General features: G+C 51.7%; 1 protein-coding gene across 5 annotated transcripts in view; it reads left to right on the top strand.

The window, feature by feature from the left end:
* Positions 1 to 1,021: 1,021 nt before the first annotated feature.
* Positions 1,022 to 16,261, top strand: part of CHD6 (chromodomain helicase DNA binding protein 6) — a 99,765-nt gene continuing 84,525 nt past the window's right edge. For 4 of the 5 annotated variants that reach the window (XM_085557847.1, XM_085557850.1, XM_085557853.1 and 1 more), the window contains exon 1: positions 1,022 to 1,271. The gene's annotated coding sequence lies outside the window, so the exon portion shown is untranslated. Of the gene's footprint in view, positions 1,272 to 1,686; positions 2,233 to 16,261 lie in introns of those variants that run through there. The other variant, XM_085557854.1, reaches the window with a different exon arrangement.

Below are 16,261 nucleotides of genomic sequence, written 5' to 3' on the forward strand. Positions count from 1 at the left end.
GCACAGGACATCAGTGCAAGCTGGTGTTGAACATGTTGTCCAGGACTCCAGCATAGGGCTGCGCCAGCTTCCCAAGGGGCCTGGCAAGCAGTATGACTGCATGAGAACTCCTCTGTACTCAGTTCATCAGTCTGAGTCTCAGCAGAGCTAATTATTTTCAGTAGTGTTTCTCTTGGTGCCATAGCACCTCCGCATCAGCAGGGAGGATGGAGGCAGCCCTGCTCCTCTTCCCCAGCTTTCCCACTTTCCCAGACAGAACAGCAGGCATGGCACTGTGGGCCACCAAAGTAAGAGTGCTGCTGGTCCAGCTGCAGGGTGCTGAGGTGGAGGAGGGACTGTGGCTACTGCACAAAGCCCTCAACACTGTGTGACCAGGAGCAGGCATCCCAAGGAAGCCTGGTTGTGAGGAATTCCAGTAGAAAACCCACCTCAGCGGGCTTGGCTCACCATTAACTGTTGCTGGACCCAAACCTTGCCAGTTGCTCCATGCCAAGTTTCTCCCTGGAGAGGTGCGTCACCCAGCCCAAGCCCTGAGCCTGCTCCCAGCCCATTTCTTGGAGCACCCCTCTGGGGAGCTACATTCCCTCCTTCTGGGCCTGCGGCCTCCGAGGCCGCTCCCGCGCTGTCTTTCATGCAGGGCCGCCCGCGGGCGCCTTCGCCCCTCGAGGATTTCGGCGGGCTTGGGCGGCAGCGCCTGCAGGAAGCGCGGAGCGGGGACGGGGCCGACGCGGCTCCACAGCGGGGCCGGGCGAGCCGGGCCGGGCGGGTCGCGGTGTGGCACGGGCGGGTCACGGCACGGGCGGGTCGCGGTGAGGCACGGGCGGGTCGCGGTGAGGCACGGGCGGGTCCCGGGGCGGCGCGGGCGGGTCCCGGGGCGGCGCGGGCGGGTCCCGGGGCGGCGCGGGCGGGCCCCGGGGCGGGGCTCGGCTCCCGTTCACATCCGGGCAACGCTCAGCGGGCGCGGACGTGGAGCGCGCGGGCGGGGCGACGGCGCGTGGGGGCGGCGGTGCGGCCAATCAGCGCCGCGCTCTCTTCGGTGCAAACAGGAGCACAATGGAGCGAGCGGCGGGCGCGCTGCAGCCAAGCTTGGCGCGAGCGGCGCGCGGCTGACGGGCCGGCCCGCCAATGGGCGACGGCGCGCGGCTCTGGGCAGCCAATGGGCGCGCTGCGGGGGCGGGCCCGAGCGAGGTTAGGGTGTCCTTGCTGGGTGCTGGGCTAAACTTCACCAAATAAAAGCTGTTTGTGTTGGGGCGGCTGCGGAGCCATTTTGGGTAAGTTCTGCCCCGAACTTTGGGTTCGCTCGCCTGGCGGGGCCGGGTCGGCGGTGGGGCTGCGCCAAGGCGGTGCTATGAATGAACGCGGTGGCGGTGGCCCGGGCCGCGGGGCGGGCGGGGGCCGGGGCGGCCGCCGGCCCTGTCATGGCTCCGGCCGCGGGGAGGGGCGGCGGTGCCCCCGGGTCCCTCCGCGCCACCTTCCCCGCCACCCGGGCCGTGGCATCGCGGGGGGCCCGCGACCCGCCTCGCCGGCCTTGCCATTCGCCCCCGACCGGGCCTCGCCGGCTCTGGGCCGGCAGCGTGAGGCCGAGCGCCCCCGGCAGCGGCGGCGGGTCCCGGGGAGTGCGGGGCCGGGGGCGGAGGCGGGGCAGGCTCCCCCCGGTGCTGCGCCGAGGCTCCTCCCGGCCGGGGAGGGGGAAGCGCCCCCCAGCCCCCCCTGTGCGGGGTGCCGGAGCCCGCCCGCGGGGCGCAGTTCCCCTCTGGCATCTCCGCTGCGGTGCCCAAGGATATCAATAATTCAGTCTTTAAACTTGGCGGTCGGGGGAAAGCGGGTCCCTTTGCGCGTTGGAGGCCCCAGGCTGCGGGTCGCCCCCTGCCTGGCCCCGCCGAGCCAGGGCGCGGGGGGAATGCGGTGGAAGGGCCTCTCCCACCGCGCCGAGCCACGGGCTCGTCTCTGTCAGCGCGGTTCCGTCCGCTGCGCGCGGAGCAGACGCGGATCAGTTGTGACATCGCAGCCATGTCACAACAGAAGCATCGCAGTCACAGCGGAGCCGCGGCTCGCTGCAGTCATCGCGTCCGCTGCGTGTCGGTGCCGCGCCGTGGGGTTCCCCTGTTCTCATCAGTGGCGTTCACTGGTGATAGAGGTGGATTTTAGCTTTGATCAATGAGATTTGTAGGATGACGGCTGTGAGTGACACGCACGCAAATACAGGAGGAGGAAGCAAAACTGTCAACTCAGGTTGGTGCTGCGGGCATGCACCCGCCTGAGTGGGTCTCCCTCTGGTTATCAATTTGCTTGCTGACAGCTACACTGAACTCGCAGTGAAGTCGGAGACCGTGGGTCCAGGCAGGCTGGTTCTGCCTGGTCTGCTGCTGACCTTTGATGTGGTAGAGTATTTTGGTAATTTTACTATGAAACATGCTTCCTTTGTTTCTTCAGGGAGTCAGGATGCTTCTAGCCAAAAGCCCAGTCTTTTTTCTTGTTTACGTCCTGCTTAGGAAATGCAGCAAATTTTATTGGTGTTGGAGAACGAGGGGAGATGGATGGAGATGGTTGGCTGTGCTTCTGCCCGATGGGACTGGGCAGAAGCTTCTAGTACCTCTCAGCTGGCACTGGCCTCCCTGGCATGGGGCTCCTGGGGAGCAGAAAGATGCTGTTGTCTTGTTAGATGTTTGTCCCTGACCCTTTCATTTGCAGAGTATCTGTTTGAGTTCTGTGGAGTTGGTTGGATTAGAATGTTGCCGGAGGAGAAGAAACAGAGTTCTCAGAGAGGGTTTTCTCCGCTGTGAAGTGTTGCTGTTGCTTTGGGCCCTAGCCAGGGGATGGTATGGGAAGAGGTGCTGTCTTGCCTCTCTTTGTTTCTTGTTTACCTCCTTCATGCAGGAATTCTGCTCTGCTCCTTTACAGAGAAATTGCAGTTTTGGTCAAACTGTTGAAGTATGAAGCAGTAACAGCAATCTTCTTGAAGTAAATAGGTTGCTTCTCTCCCAAGGCTTTTGGCCTTGAGCTGGGTTGGTTTTGGTTTAGGCCTGCTCCTGGATTTCTCTCCTGAAAATTGCTTTCTCTTCCATTACAAAGTCGAAATTTGTTTTTGAGAATGCTAGTTCAGCCCGTGCCTCTGAATTGATACAGCTACCTGCTATTGCTGGTCCTTCGGGTGTGCTGGACTTACTGCTGCACTGCCTTCACTGCAGAGATGGGCAGCATGACAGCAGTGGGGTGAAGCTCATTGAATGTTGCCCCTCAAGTGCTTCAAGCTGAAAAACACAGTAACTAGGAGAGCTGGATCAAAATGTCAAAATGTATGTGAGCAGCAGAGTTAAAAGTACATGTTTTTTTTGTTCTTCAAACAAAAACTGAAGTTAAGGAGAAGACTTTGAGAATAAGTGATTTGGTTTGGTTGCACTTTGATGAAGTTTGAAGCCCACCCTGCAGCCATGGCTGTTTATTCCTGCCTATTCCTTTATTCTCATTCTTCCCAGCAGAAACACAGGCTGCCCTGTCCCTGAGAAGGCAGTTGCAGCCCCTTGCTGCAGGCCAATATGTGTGTCCTGTGTGAATCTGACACTAAGGCGGCTCTTGCAGTCTTTATCCATGCTGCAGCTGTGAATAATGCACATCTCTAATGGAAGGTGGTGTCAGAGGCCTTTGTACTGTGTTCTGAGTGCTGCTGTCTAGTTTAGTAGTATATGCCTCTTTAATGGCCTGAGTTTACCTCTTCCTCCATTGTCCTGCATGATGGCATTAGGGGACTGTGCTGCTTGTCTTTGAGCAGATGGCCCTGGGTGTTCCAATGTTAGATCCAGGGTTCAGTGCTGTGGGTCTTCTTGGGGTCTGTTGATTTCTTGTGGCTTGCTGGATGAGGCTCTCAGAGGAGTGATGGGTGACAGAGGAGTGTCTAGTTTTCCAGACTGCTTTTTATTGCATTTATTCAGTTGGAAGTAAATCTCTGCCCCCTCTCTCTACCCCAAAAATAGTTGTGTAATCACAATAATTTTTAAGATCTAGTCTTCCTTGAGTTATCTTTAATATTTTATCAAGAGTTTCTTCAAACTCATAAACTTCTACAGGTGGTTAATATAAAGAGTTTCACTGCAGTGGTTTGTGTTATTTCAGGAGGGCTTTGTACACACACTTGAACTTGTTTTTGTGAGCTGAGCGACTTTGTGAGACTTGTTTTTTGAGAGCCTGCCGGAGTGGGCCTTTGTGTTTTGCTGTGGTGTCCTGCCCTGTCTGGGCTTTGTGCAGATAAGAGCTGATATCATGCTCATTAGTGTGCAGGAGGAGCGTACCCTCACTAAGGGGGAAGAGCTGATCAGCCTTGTGCTGACAGTAGTGCTTGTTGTGGGAATGCAGACTCCCGAGTTTGGTCTGGAAAGCAGGCATGCGTGGGGAGGCTGCACTGAGGGTGTCTTAAAGAGACATTGTCAAGCTCAGTGGTTGGATGTCTCACTGGGCCTTGGGACACTTGAGAGGGCTTTTTTCATTGCTCCTCCAAGTAGCAGTGAATGCATTTCTCCTTGCTCATCCTCACTTTATTTGGGACAGTGGAGTCAGCCTCTGGTGTTGGTAGTCCTCCCTGGTCTGTGAAAGCAGAGGCAGAGGGGTTGTTGGAGGCCAACAGGTGCTGCCAAGAGGAGAGAAGATGGTCAGGATGAAGGGCCCTGTATGCAGTGGGGCAGCAGTGTTTGCTGTGGCAGAGTGTTAGTGACATGCAGAGTTTGTGTGGTGGGTTCTCAGCACCCTAAAAACCCACGGAAACAGAATTACCCTTGACTGTGGGAGAGTGTCAATGCCTGTGTTTTCAAGTGTGGTGGTGGTGGGACCAAAATCCTCTAAGGAAGTCCCGTGCCCTGTGCAGCACCTACTGTGAATACCACACTGGGCAATGCCTGTCCCATCCTCCATGATCATCTGGCACCAGCCCCTGGTGAAATAACAGAGCTGGGATATCTGACCAATCTGGCAGCAAAAAGGGAAAAATGTGCTTCTCTGCGTGTCAGCTTGTGACATGAGGAGACTCTGATTTTGTTCGTAATATCTCAGGCTGGTGTAATATGTTTTCCGTGTGATAGGACAATGCCTTCAACTTTCCCTTATATGGGAAAATCTGGGATGCAGCCTAGCAATCCACCAATATGTGGCTAATAATTTTTAGCATTGTTATGTTGGATGTGTTCAGCCTAAGAATTAGAGTGTACCTAAGACCCTGTAGCTGGGCTTTAATATTTAAGAGCAGTCCCTGGCAGATATCTGGGGAAAGGTTATGACTGTGCTCTAGGGATCGCCTGAGCACAACTGGCTGTTTTGGAAGTCAGCTAAAAGCTGAGAGAGTTTGTGCCTGAGTGTAGAGCTCCTGCTCTGTGCTGCCCTTAGGCCCAGTGCTTAGAGAAGTGCTGGGTTGTGTTAGCACCAGGTGGAGGTCACCGGAGCTTTTGACACATCCTTTGTGTGAGGACCTTGTCTCTATGGAGGGAATACTGCCTTGATGTGAAGGGGTGCATACTGTTTCAGTACTGCAGCCCGTTGTCTCCAAGGCATTCTCAGCCTGTAGCAGGTATAAATCTTGCTCTAACAGGGGCAAAACACTATTTCAGTCCAGAAAAGAAAATGAGAAACATGGGAACCAAGTCCTAGTCCCCCCTAGCTTTTCGTGTGGGTGCTGGAAATGTGCAGAGGCATGCTGGGTATGGTTCAGGGGGTGTGGGTATTACTGTGAGGGTAAGATGTTGGTTTGGCTGTGGGGTGCCCATCATATTTTCCAGCCCTGGTTTCCCCTTGAGGGATGCTGTTTCATGTTACTATGAATGTCTGCCCCTCTGAGATACAGTGTGCCTTCTACGAGCTCACCTTTTCCAAACTTTTTGGTTTGTTTTGGGGTGGTTTGTTTTACTGTGGTGTTTGGGGATTTTTGGTGTGTGTTTCTCCTGGTAAGAATTAGTTTAGATCTCTTCTGCTGAAGCTTTTGGGCACTTCTCTAGTTCTCTCTGCCATTTGGTTCAGTTGTGAAGGGAAGTCTGGGTTGAAATGTAGGTAATTCATTGTTTCCTTTTGGGGTAACTGTGCTGAAGACAGGGAAAAGTTGTGCTTGGCACTGTCAATTTTCAGACCATTTTCTAAATGTTTCGATAGAAGTGTGGGATCTATGGAGCCCTGCTTTGCATTAGAGTAGGAGACTGTATCAGGGGTCAGGCTAGTGTTACTCTAGGCCCCTGAGCTGGCTGCATGTCCTGTTAACATGCCTCTTGCAAGGGAGGGATGGGTAGGCATAGGATGGGCAAGGTTGTTTCATTCATTGTCTGATGTGGTCCTAAATTACTTGTTTGAATTACAGTCTGGGAGCTCTGGCACAGGAAAATAGATGGGAAGGGCAGTGGACATGTGTGGAGGCCCCCAGCCAAAAGCCTGGTGAGGAAGGCTGGGGGAAGCTGTGTCCCTGTAGCTGTCAGCAGACCTGTGCTAATTGAGGAACTTTAGCTACCAGGCCCTCCCTGTTAGCAACCACTGCTGGGAGCTATGCTCCCTCTCTAATGCAGTGGAAATAGGTATTTGTTTTGTGGACATATTTTCATTTTGCACCTCAACTTACACTGTATAGCTGCCTTGGAAGGTGAATTCCAGCACTAACAATTAGCTATATGCAGGAATAAGGATGCTGCAAAGTTGCAGGGGAGTTCTACTTCTTTAATGTATAGGCAAGTGAAATATTGGTTCTTTACACAATATTAATGCCTTGTTACATATGTACATTGAGGCAGAATTAAAATTAGTCCTAGATACAAGAATAAACATTAATGCTTTGCTATAGATATACTGTGAAAGCTGCTATTTTTATGTGAGCCACTGCCCTGAGTTCTGTAGGTCTTAGTGCACAGAGCACTTTTAACCCTCAGTCTTTCATATGCTTTGGTTGAACTTAGAATATACTTTAGATAAAATGAAATTTAAGTGTTCGATGTCTGTTAATTGAGGATCTGAAAAGAGCCATTTTTGATTACTTAATTAAATGCCTGGTGCTCCTTTCTGTACACTGTGCTTGCTTAGCCATGGAAGGAGTGCAGTGGGGTGTGTGAATGCACAGCCTATTGCTCCTATTTGTATGCTTCTCTGTTTGTTGCTTTAGGGCAAGCAAAGCCCTGTTTCTCAGTGATCTTTCTCAGTCCCTGCAGGGTGCCCCTCACCAGAATATCTGAGCCTTTCCCGGCATGCACTTTGGTGCATACATAAAAGCAGGTTTCTCTCCTCCACCGCAGACAGCAGAGACTGTGTTCTGTTTGCAGTGCAGTGATGTTGCGGGGAGGCTGCTGAAGCAAGGCTTGTGCTTTCTGTGAAGGTGCTGAGGTTTGCGATTGCAGATTTGTGGGCCAGTCACAGTGACTTCTCCACCTCCTTCCTCAGGGGGGTGGGAATTTCTATCAGGGAATAAAATTGCTGGTTTGTAGTTAGGCCAGTCTCACACTGTTTTGGGTGCAAGGACCAGGGTCCTAAATCCCAAAGGCAAAGAAAGGAGTGTGTCACTGTGGGCAGAGGCTCTTTGAGACTTTGGTAGTTGTAATTTCAATTCAGGTGTATTGAAGTGTGACTGCAGGTTGTAGGACTTGTGTTTGAATAGGTGCAGCTGTGCCCGCATCTGACAGGGCATGCTGTGTGTGGAAATGTGGTTTATCTGCAGATACTGCTCTCTGGTTTCTACACAGGCTCTCCATTGGCTGCTCTGCTGAGTTGAGCATGGCATTAGGGTTGAGGACAATATTCTTAAACCTGTTCCTAGATCCAGCTCTATTTCCTGCTCTTTCTGTCCCCCTTAGCTGGAAGAGGGAGACGGACAGAAAGCAGAAATGCGTTTCTGGACCTTGTTGCATGATTGTTCCTCCAGAGATGCTGGCTGAAGGAAGAGTTCAGAATATGAGTGACTTATCCAAGTACAGAGGGAGAGAAGATATGGAAACCGTCTTAGTTTGGACTTTGGACAGGTACATGCAGTAAGACTGGGCTAGGACATGGGTCTGTGGGAACTGTGTTCTGCTCTGTCCAGGGTTTGCTTACCCGTGTTCCACATTGCTACACGTCAGAGGAGACTGATGTCTACAGACCTGCCAGACAAACAGGGAAAAGAGTTTCTTGGTAGCTTGATGCAGCTGATGCCATGTGCTTGCCCGCTGGCTGGCTGGACCCCATTATGATGGTGCTGGTTGGTCAGGAGTGTCCAGGGCATCTTATGTATCTGTGCCCTGAATTAATGCAGCTTGAGTCCAGGAGAGATCCACAGCAGCTCTGCCTATGTGCTATTGGAAGAAGCTTGCTGTGCCCTGGGGTTCCAGTTCTGTTTGGAAATAGGGGCTCTGCAAAGATGGGACTTTGCAGCCAGTGTTAGTGACAGTGGCTTGGCATCCTCTGGCAGGAACCCCCTCCTGCCCATGTGTTCCCCACTCATGCAGCTGTGGCTCTCCAGCCTGGCAAGGCTGATGCTCTCTTCCCTGAGCTGGTCTCTGACTAATGGGCTATATGAGCTGAGGCAAGAAGGGGCTACCTCTCCATATGCACTTTTGGTAGTGTTTTACTTGTGCTGTGTCTGGGCAGGTCTTTGTGAGCTTACCTTTTAAAAGGGCCAGCCAAGTCCGTTAAAGCATTGTCTATAGCTGAGGAGCTGACATCACTGAACCCCAAGCATTTGCACGAGAAAAACTGAAGAATTTCTCTTTGCCACTGCTCTCAGCTTCCCATACTTTAGTCTTTCTTGGGATGGTGTAAAAGACAAATGCAAGGAAACAGAGATGATTGAGATTAATGTCTCATTACAGATGGCCTCTGAACTCTGGAGACTGTTCTCTCAAAGTACCTTCTCAGGCCTGGACAACAGCAGATTTTGTCTTGCTATTTTTGAATGAGTTTTGCTAGATTTTGTTAGTATGCTATACAGGCAGAACAGATGCCATGAGCTGTGGGACCTCCTTACAGCATACAAAAACTCTCAGACCATGGTTATTTAGGATGTTATCTTTCTGGGTGCTGAGGAACAGCTTAGCTCCCCCAGTACATGGCCTTGCTTCAGGCAGGGGTCTGTCAGCCAACCTTTCTTCCCTGCCCTGGAGTGGGTGGCCTGGGTTTGCAGTGCTAGTGGGACAGGTACAACCTGTGTGGGTGCAGGAGCTCTTCTCCAACAGGGCAGCATCAGTCAGGTGGCCTCTGTAAGCTGGTGTTGGAGCTGTCCTGTGCTTGGAGAGTGAGCAGTGTAACAAAATGTCCTTCTGCTCCTGGAGATCCCTTCTATGCCCCCCCCAGCCTTCACTGTATGTGAGAGTACAGACCAAGCTGAGCTTCCTTTATCACCTGTTTTTTGACATCCCTAGGACCAGGATACAATGCTGCTTGGCCCAAAGCAGAGCTGCTCACTTTTCACACACTAAGATGTACCTTGAGATCAACCTTCAAGGCCTGTGCTCATAAGCTGTGGTCTGAGATGTGGCCATGGTAGGCAAAGCAAGGCTGGCCCTGAGGTCCCTTCAGACACTGTACACCCCTTGCCACTCTGCCACCCGTGCACAGACAAGGCATTAAGCAAAGCAGATATGTCTATCCTGTTGTGAGTGCCTGGAAATGTTTAAAATGCTAACTCTGTTCCTGTGGCCCAGCTGCTGGTGACTTGTCCATGTTTCATTCAGTTGCTTGGATGTGTTTCCTCGGGCACATTGCTGTGGGCTACTCATTGGATGAAGCAGGAGGCTGGCAGGAGGCACCAACTTTTTCTTTCAGCTTTTTTCACTACTGTGGTTATAGCAGGAGAACAATGGGGAATACCTTAGTCAGCAGATAACAGGAGCAAACAGGGATGTGGGGATATCAGGTGAATGAATGACTGGCAGGGTTAAAACTTATCCACTGTGGAGGTCTGTGACAGGGAGCTTCAATTGGAGCAGACTGATAGAAATTCCTGAATAAATTATTTTCAGCATGATTGGATTCTGCAGTGGTGACTCCATCACTATGTGGAGCTGTGACCAGTGTTGCTGTGCCTTCTTAGCACAAAATCTGCTCAGGGTGTCAGATGTGTCCTTCATATGTGTCTACAGCCAAGTCTTGAGGTGCATTTTGTTTGTTTACCTTCTCAGTAGCCCTGATGTCAATGTTGATTTTTTCTGTCTCTATTCTGGCATTAAAAAATAGAGGCACAAAGGTTTATGATTGCCTCTGAGGAGCTGTTTGCAGTGTGGCAAAGCTGTTTTCTGACAGCTGGAGTTTGCTGTGCAGGATGTTAACAACAGCAAGAAGAGAAGATCTATACTTTCAAGAATGCCATCTCATTTTTTGGCCATCTGCCTTGGGATAGTATGAGTTGGTGTAAAGCTCTCAAACCTTATAAAATGTTATTTGAATTGGCTAGCTGTCAAGGCCTACTGGTTGGGCTGGCTTTTGTACACCTTTCTTACTAATAAATGTTAAATTATGTGCCTGGTGGCTTCTTTGTAGGGACAGTGACTTTGGAGATGGACTTGGATGGCTAAGTGAAGCTTTGAGCACTTGTGTGTGAGACATGAAAGGCAGCAGGAAAATGTGCAGAGTGCACAGGTCACTTTTTTTGCTGAAACCTCTATATCCCTCCTGATAGCTGGAGAGCAGCTGGATATTTTGCCCTAATGCAAGAAGCCTCTGAAGGAGCTGACAGTAAACCCCTGTGCTCCCTTGAGCCGAGTAATTCATCAGAGACTTTCTTACATCACTGGGAAGTCTGGCTCCTCATGACTGCTGGTCCAGGAAGTCAGAAGGAGCTAAGACTACAATTATCTCTACCCAGGGGTAACAGCCAGGCACTTCAGGGAAGAGACTCTGCTTCCAGCACTGAGTGTGTCCTCAGAGCTTCTTTGCCTATTTCCATCTAAAATGTAGCTAGGGTTGTGTTGTCACTCTGACCAGAGGCCTTCCACAGCCTCCTTGGCAGCTGAAGCACACCTGCCTTGGCATGCAAGGCTCTTTGCCTTGGGTGGACTGTCCCAGGCTAAGAGGAGTTACCCACCAGGCTTCTTTCTGGTTGCCAGCGAGCTGGTTATGCCACTGCGTTGAGCCTGCTGTGAGCAGCAAGCTTCTGACTCCCACAGGCCAGGAGAGGGGCTGTGAGCTGGCTGCTCTGGCCTGCAGCAGGGTGTCAGAGAGGTGGGAGAGTTGTGCAGGATGCTGTGAAAGTGACATTTGGCAATAGGCTTTATTGGCTTCTGGAGCTCAGGACTCCAGAAGCCTCTGCATGTGGATACAGATATTACATTTTTCTTATTTTAAAGTAGGAAATTAGGTGATGGGATTGTGATGGAAGAAGTGGGAAGGCTTTATGGCCACTGACACTGTCTGTTCTCTGGACATTCCATTCACGTCCTTTTGTGTTGGCTTGCTTGTCGACATGCTGGGACTGGTGAATAAACTAGAAGGAATATTTGGCACTGGTGATGGAGGAATGGCTTGTTAAGATTTGGCAGACAGGGCAGTTAAATTGAGCTGATGGTGGCCTGGATTGAATGCCACACTGGAGCATATTTGTGTTTAATGGGTAGCAGAGGTCTGGAAAGTGCTACATCAGTGATGTGCAGTGGGCTTTGCTGATGTATCTGGAGCTTGAGCTGGGGATGCTCTTTACAAGGCACGTGAATTGTGCTGGTTGGATACTGCTCTGCAGGGAGCCACTGTGGACCCTTGTGTGTGCAGGAGTGCTGCACATGTTCTTGTACACCAGTGCACCCTTGCCCATAAAATCGTGCTTCTTGGCACTGAGGGTGGTCAAGTGCCTGTCCCTATGGGAGTCCAGCCTGCTGGGTGCCAGCTACGAGTCTGGACAAGCTTGGCCTGTCTCGTTTCTCTCTTGACTGCGTAGGTACTGCATTGTAGCAATTTGGTTTGGTTTTCCTCTGTTTTTTTTGCTTTGCTTGATGTTGAGGATTAAAATACGCTGCCTGAGGCTTATGAGAAACTGTTTGGAGTCAGACTCTTGGCCAGCAGACCAGAAGGTAACAGACATATTAAATTTGAGAAACCGTCTCACTCCTGCATACCAGGGAAGCAGGATGATGACGTGAGAAAGAGGACACAGCTGATGCTGGGTGCATCCCCATGAAGGGGAAGGGGGTACAGCTGATACTGGGTGCATCCCAACTCTGCAGACAGCCACTTTGCAAGGCCTGTGCCACTTGGGAGTAGCGTATCCCCTAATTTTGGGTTGTTCATGAAGGTGATGCAGGAAATATGTTTTATGGCGAGCTCAAATGTGGTTTCCCTCTCTCTAGCAGCAAGCTGGAGTGCTTCTCTTTGTGTGCATGTTGAATGGCCAGGCATGGCTTTGTGTTCATGATGTTCCTTCACTGAAAAAAATGAAGGGGTTTTAGCTGTTCTGCTGCTTTCTCTTCCCTTGTGCTGTTTGTTCCTACTCACTACTGTGTTCACTGGACTCTGAGTGGGCCCTCAGTGCTCAGCCCTCTGGCACTATGTCGCTGCTGAAGGTCACCGTGGTTATGGTTAGAAGCTGCATTTGAAAACTCTCCAAAAAGGAGTTATTGCTGGTTCTGCCACATGAGCTTGTCATGGGAGTCACGAAATACAGCTGACTGAAGCTGCATTACCGGGGGCTGTATCCAGCCTGCGTGCGCACTCTTGCTTGTTGGCTGCCAACAGAGCATCCTCTGTGGACAGGCAATGGCACGAGCCCAGATGTCTCCCCGGGTCTCTGACGTGGCTGTCACTGTAGGGCTGAGAGCTTGGGAGCAGAGTGTTGGTGTTGAACAGGCTTTTGGAGTGGAATGCTGTGCAGCATCACCATATTCTTTTTCCAAGGGAGCAAATGGCAAGGAGGTTGTGGTGATTTATTGCCTGCCTGTCAAAGTCTTCTTGCCTGTTCAGCTGTGGGGTGGCAGAGTTGTGTCTTGGGAAGGTGCTGCAGGTTTGCCTTGTGCTTTTGGTGTCCTTATCAACAGATCTCTGGTCCTCCCTGGCTCTACAGAGAACACAGTTTATTGTCCTCAGCCTTCCTTTTTAAAAATTAGAATATATTGAGAACAGAAAATTGCTTGCAGCATGGCTGTGTCCTTTGGGGCTGGCTGTTGGTGTGATGCTCTGCCTGTTCTTGACATGTGTACCTGCCTGATGTGTGTTTGCTCCCTTACTTTGGGTTATTTGGACCTCTATGTTCTCTCCTTTTTCCCCTTTTTTCCTTCATCCTGCTGTGTGTCCTGCTCAGGAGTGTGGGGCCTGTGCCCTCTTCCCCCATGGTGCCATGGAGTGTTACAGCAGCTCTGAAATGAAGACCACTTGGCTGCTTGGCGAAGCCTCTCCTGATGGGTTGCTGAGGTTTTCTGTAGCTGTATGAGCAGAGCTGGGAAGCTGCTTCCCCACAGCCTCTGTTTCAGAAGGAGAATGTATACCATGCTGCCTCGCAGTGAGCTTGCAGACTCCACAGCTCCCTGCATCGCTGCTGCTGCTTCTTTCTTGCTAAACTACTGGGTTATTTTTAACTTGGAAAAATTACAACCCGAGATTGGCATTCTCTACCCCCAGTGGAGGGCTGGAGGCAGGATGTGGGGGAGGCACTGTGGAGGCTGGGAATGCAGCTTGCTGCTCCAGCGGGCCCGTTTCCAGGGGCTTGTGCCCCCCACAGCCCTGTGCCTGCTGGGCTGTGCAGCGAGGCTGCTTCTTGCTCGGCACGGATGGAGCTTCAGCCTGGATTCCCATGGCGAAGGCACAGAGCAGCTGCAGACACATAAACAAATCCTGCTGCCAGCAGGCTGTAGGGAGAGAGCTGTGCTGCCTGCCAGGCTGCTTGTGTGACAGCCTGCAGCAGGTAACTGCTGATGGGGACTGGGTACCTCCTTCAGAGAGTATCCTGCAGAGATGCTCTCAGTTGATGGAGTGTGCTGTGGAGGAGCAGCCAGCCAGGCTCTTGTTTTGCCTCCTGGAGGAGGCTTTGCAGGACCATGTGGCCCTCCCTAATTCAACTTGCGGAGAGCTTTTGGGGAGGAGCCAGGGAGAGAAGTGTCACTCTTGTGCCCCTCCCCTACCTCTGCCTCTAGTATTTTGCAGGCAGTTGCATTGTTAGTGCATGTCTCCCCTGCCTGGAAACTCCCCGAGTGATGGGAACACCTCTCTAAAGCCACTGGCAGGGAGATGTTTCTGCAGAGTCTCTTTTCCATGCAGCCTCAAGAATGTAGTTCCCTGTGTCCCTCTGGATTGCAGCAGACACTCAAGTTTCAAGCTCCGGCAGTTCTGCTGGCTGAGAATGTGCCTGTGCAACCCTGCTTAGGAACAGGGATTGATAAGGTAGTAAGGCTCAAACAGCATCAGAGGACTGCAGATGTGTCTCTTTGCTGTTTGGTCTCAGGGAACACTGTTGGTCAAGACAAGCAGAAGAACAACAGTGCAGATTCCAGGTTCTCCTCTTGGTCTGTCCCAGCCAGACCTGTGAGTCTTTTACTGCTGCTCACCTGCAATGTGGATGCATCAGGTGAGGAAGGTGGCTGGTGCTTGGGCCCTGCTTGGCTGTCCTTGGGCTTTCCATCTGCCTTACCAACTGCAAAGCTATTGAGGAGGTTCCTCTGATGGGGAGGTGCTGCCAGGGCCTGGGGCTTTCTGTTCCATCTTGCCTGGGAAAGCCTGCCAGTTCCTGTCAGTTCTGATCTGTTGTCTGCTACTCCATAGCTCCTAGTGATTGGCTAGGAGTAGCAGGAGAACATAGCAAACCTCTTGGAAAGCAATGGCCAGTCCTTATGTCCCTTTGCTGACTTCAGGCAGATGCAGGCACCCTTCCTGACTCCTTTGGGAGTGCTTCTCATTTGCTTGTTAGGGCTGCTCCCATACACCCAGCACTCTGATCTCATTTGGCATGACATGCTTTGGGCAGTAAGCTGGTGTGAGGCTCTCCAGGTTGTGGAATGGGATACACCATGAGGTACTGAGGCTGGTCCTCTGCCTCTGACCTCAAGTCACCACTCTGAGAGTTCCTGCCAGCAGTACTGGTGTCTTAGCTCTACCAAGGCCCAGTGTGATGCCTGACCCTGATAGAGAAATGACACAGCTCATGTCATCCCTGTATGGTAGGAAATGGGTACTGGCTACTTCCTTTCCTCAGGGCTGTAGGGTTTGTTATCGGGCATGAGACACTGCTCTGTGTTTGAGCTAAGGGCTGTTCCCGTGATGACAGCAGGTGGTGGAGAGCAGAACAACTCCAGGCAGCCAGGCCTGGAGTAGCATCTCTTTCCCGAGAGAGCTACTCTGCAGCTTATGTGAGGCATTGGGGTGTCCCCACCACTTCAGAGTGATGTGAACATACAAGGACAGCTGCTGATGCTGGCACAGGGATTGATGTGTGAAGCAAAAGACAGACCAGGACTCCTTACTTGGAAGACAAGCTTCTGAAAGCTCTCAGTTGCCCTGTTGCCTGGTGCCCTTTGTTGCTGCCTTATGTCTGGCAGGGCTGAGCAGGACTCTTGTGCTGTGTCTGTGGGAGCTGCCTGCAATTCTTATTTCTAAGACTTCTCATCAGTCTGTACTGTGACCTCTGCCAGTGTTTGTCAGGGCAGGTTAGTACATACTCAGGTAACAGCAGCAAGGCAGTGCTGAGCCACTTAACTTCCCCTGGACTAGCTGCCATTCATAAGCCTGGCTTGCTACTGGCCTGCAGGCCTGTGCAGCAGGTTTGGACCTGGCACCCCTGACTCTTTTCCTTCAAGCTGTGCCTGGCCACTGGGGAAATGGAGCACTTCTTGAGGTGCATCAACAGACCAGACCTGCTTGTCTGAAAATCAGTAATTTCATAGCATGGCTATGCAATTCTTTATCTTCCTGCTTGTCCTTCAGGGTTACATACAAAGTTCGGTGCCTGTTTGGGATCTGTATTTTCAAGGGATCCTTATTGTCATCAGAACTACAGGAGGAAGGAGGGAGAAGGGCTACATGATGTTGAGGAGGTGAGCGAAACTTGCATCCCTCACCTTGAAGGAAGTGTCTCCAGAAGTCTGCTGATAGATGGAGGTTGGACACTTTTTGATGCATCTGTCTCAAAGGAGCTGCTTGCAGTGAGACCTTGTCCTTGGAACCTCACCTCCCTGAGCCTGCTTTGTTTGTGCCAGGTGCTGCTCCTGCATCTGGGAAGGAGAACGCTCTGGCTGCAGGGAGCTGGAGGACAAGGTCCTTCTGGAAAGTGTTTATCTATAGTGGGCTAGTGCTAGGTAGTTTGGAGGATGAGTGAGGATGTGTGGAGCTAGGTGTACTGTATTAGAGCACTTCTCTGGTTTGTAAT

The sequence above is a fragment of the Lonchura striata genome, chromosome 20 (genome assembly GCF_050655825.1).
Source record: "Lonchura striata isolate lonStrDom1 chromosome 20, ASM5065582v1, whole genome shotgun sequence".
Taxonomy (NCBI): domain Eukaryota; kingdom Metazoa; phylum Chordata; class Aves; order Passeriformes; family Estrildidae; genus Lonchura; species Lonchura striata.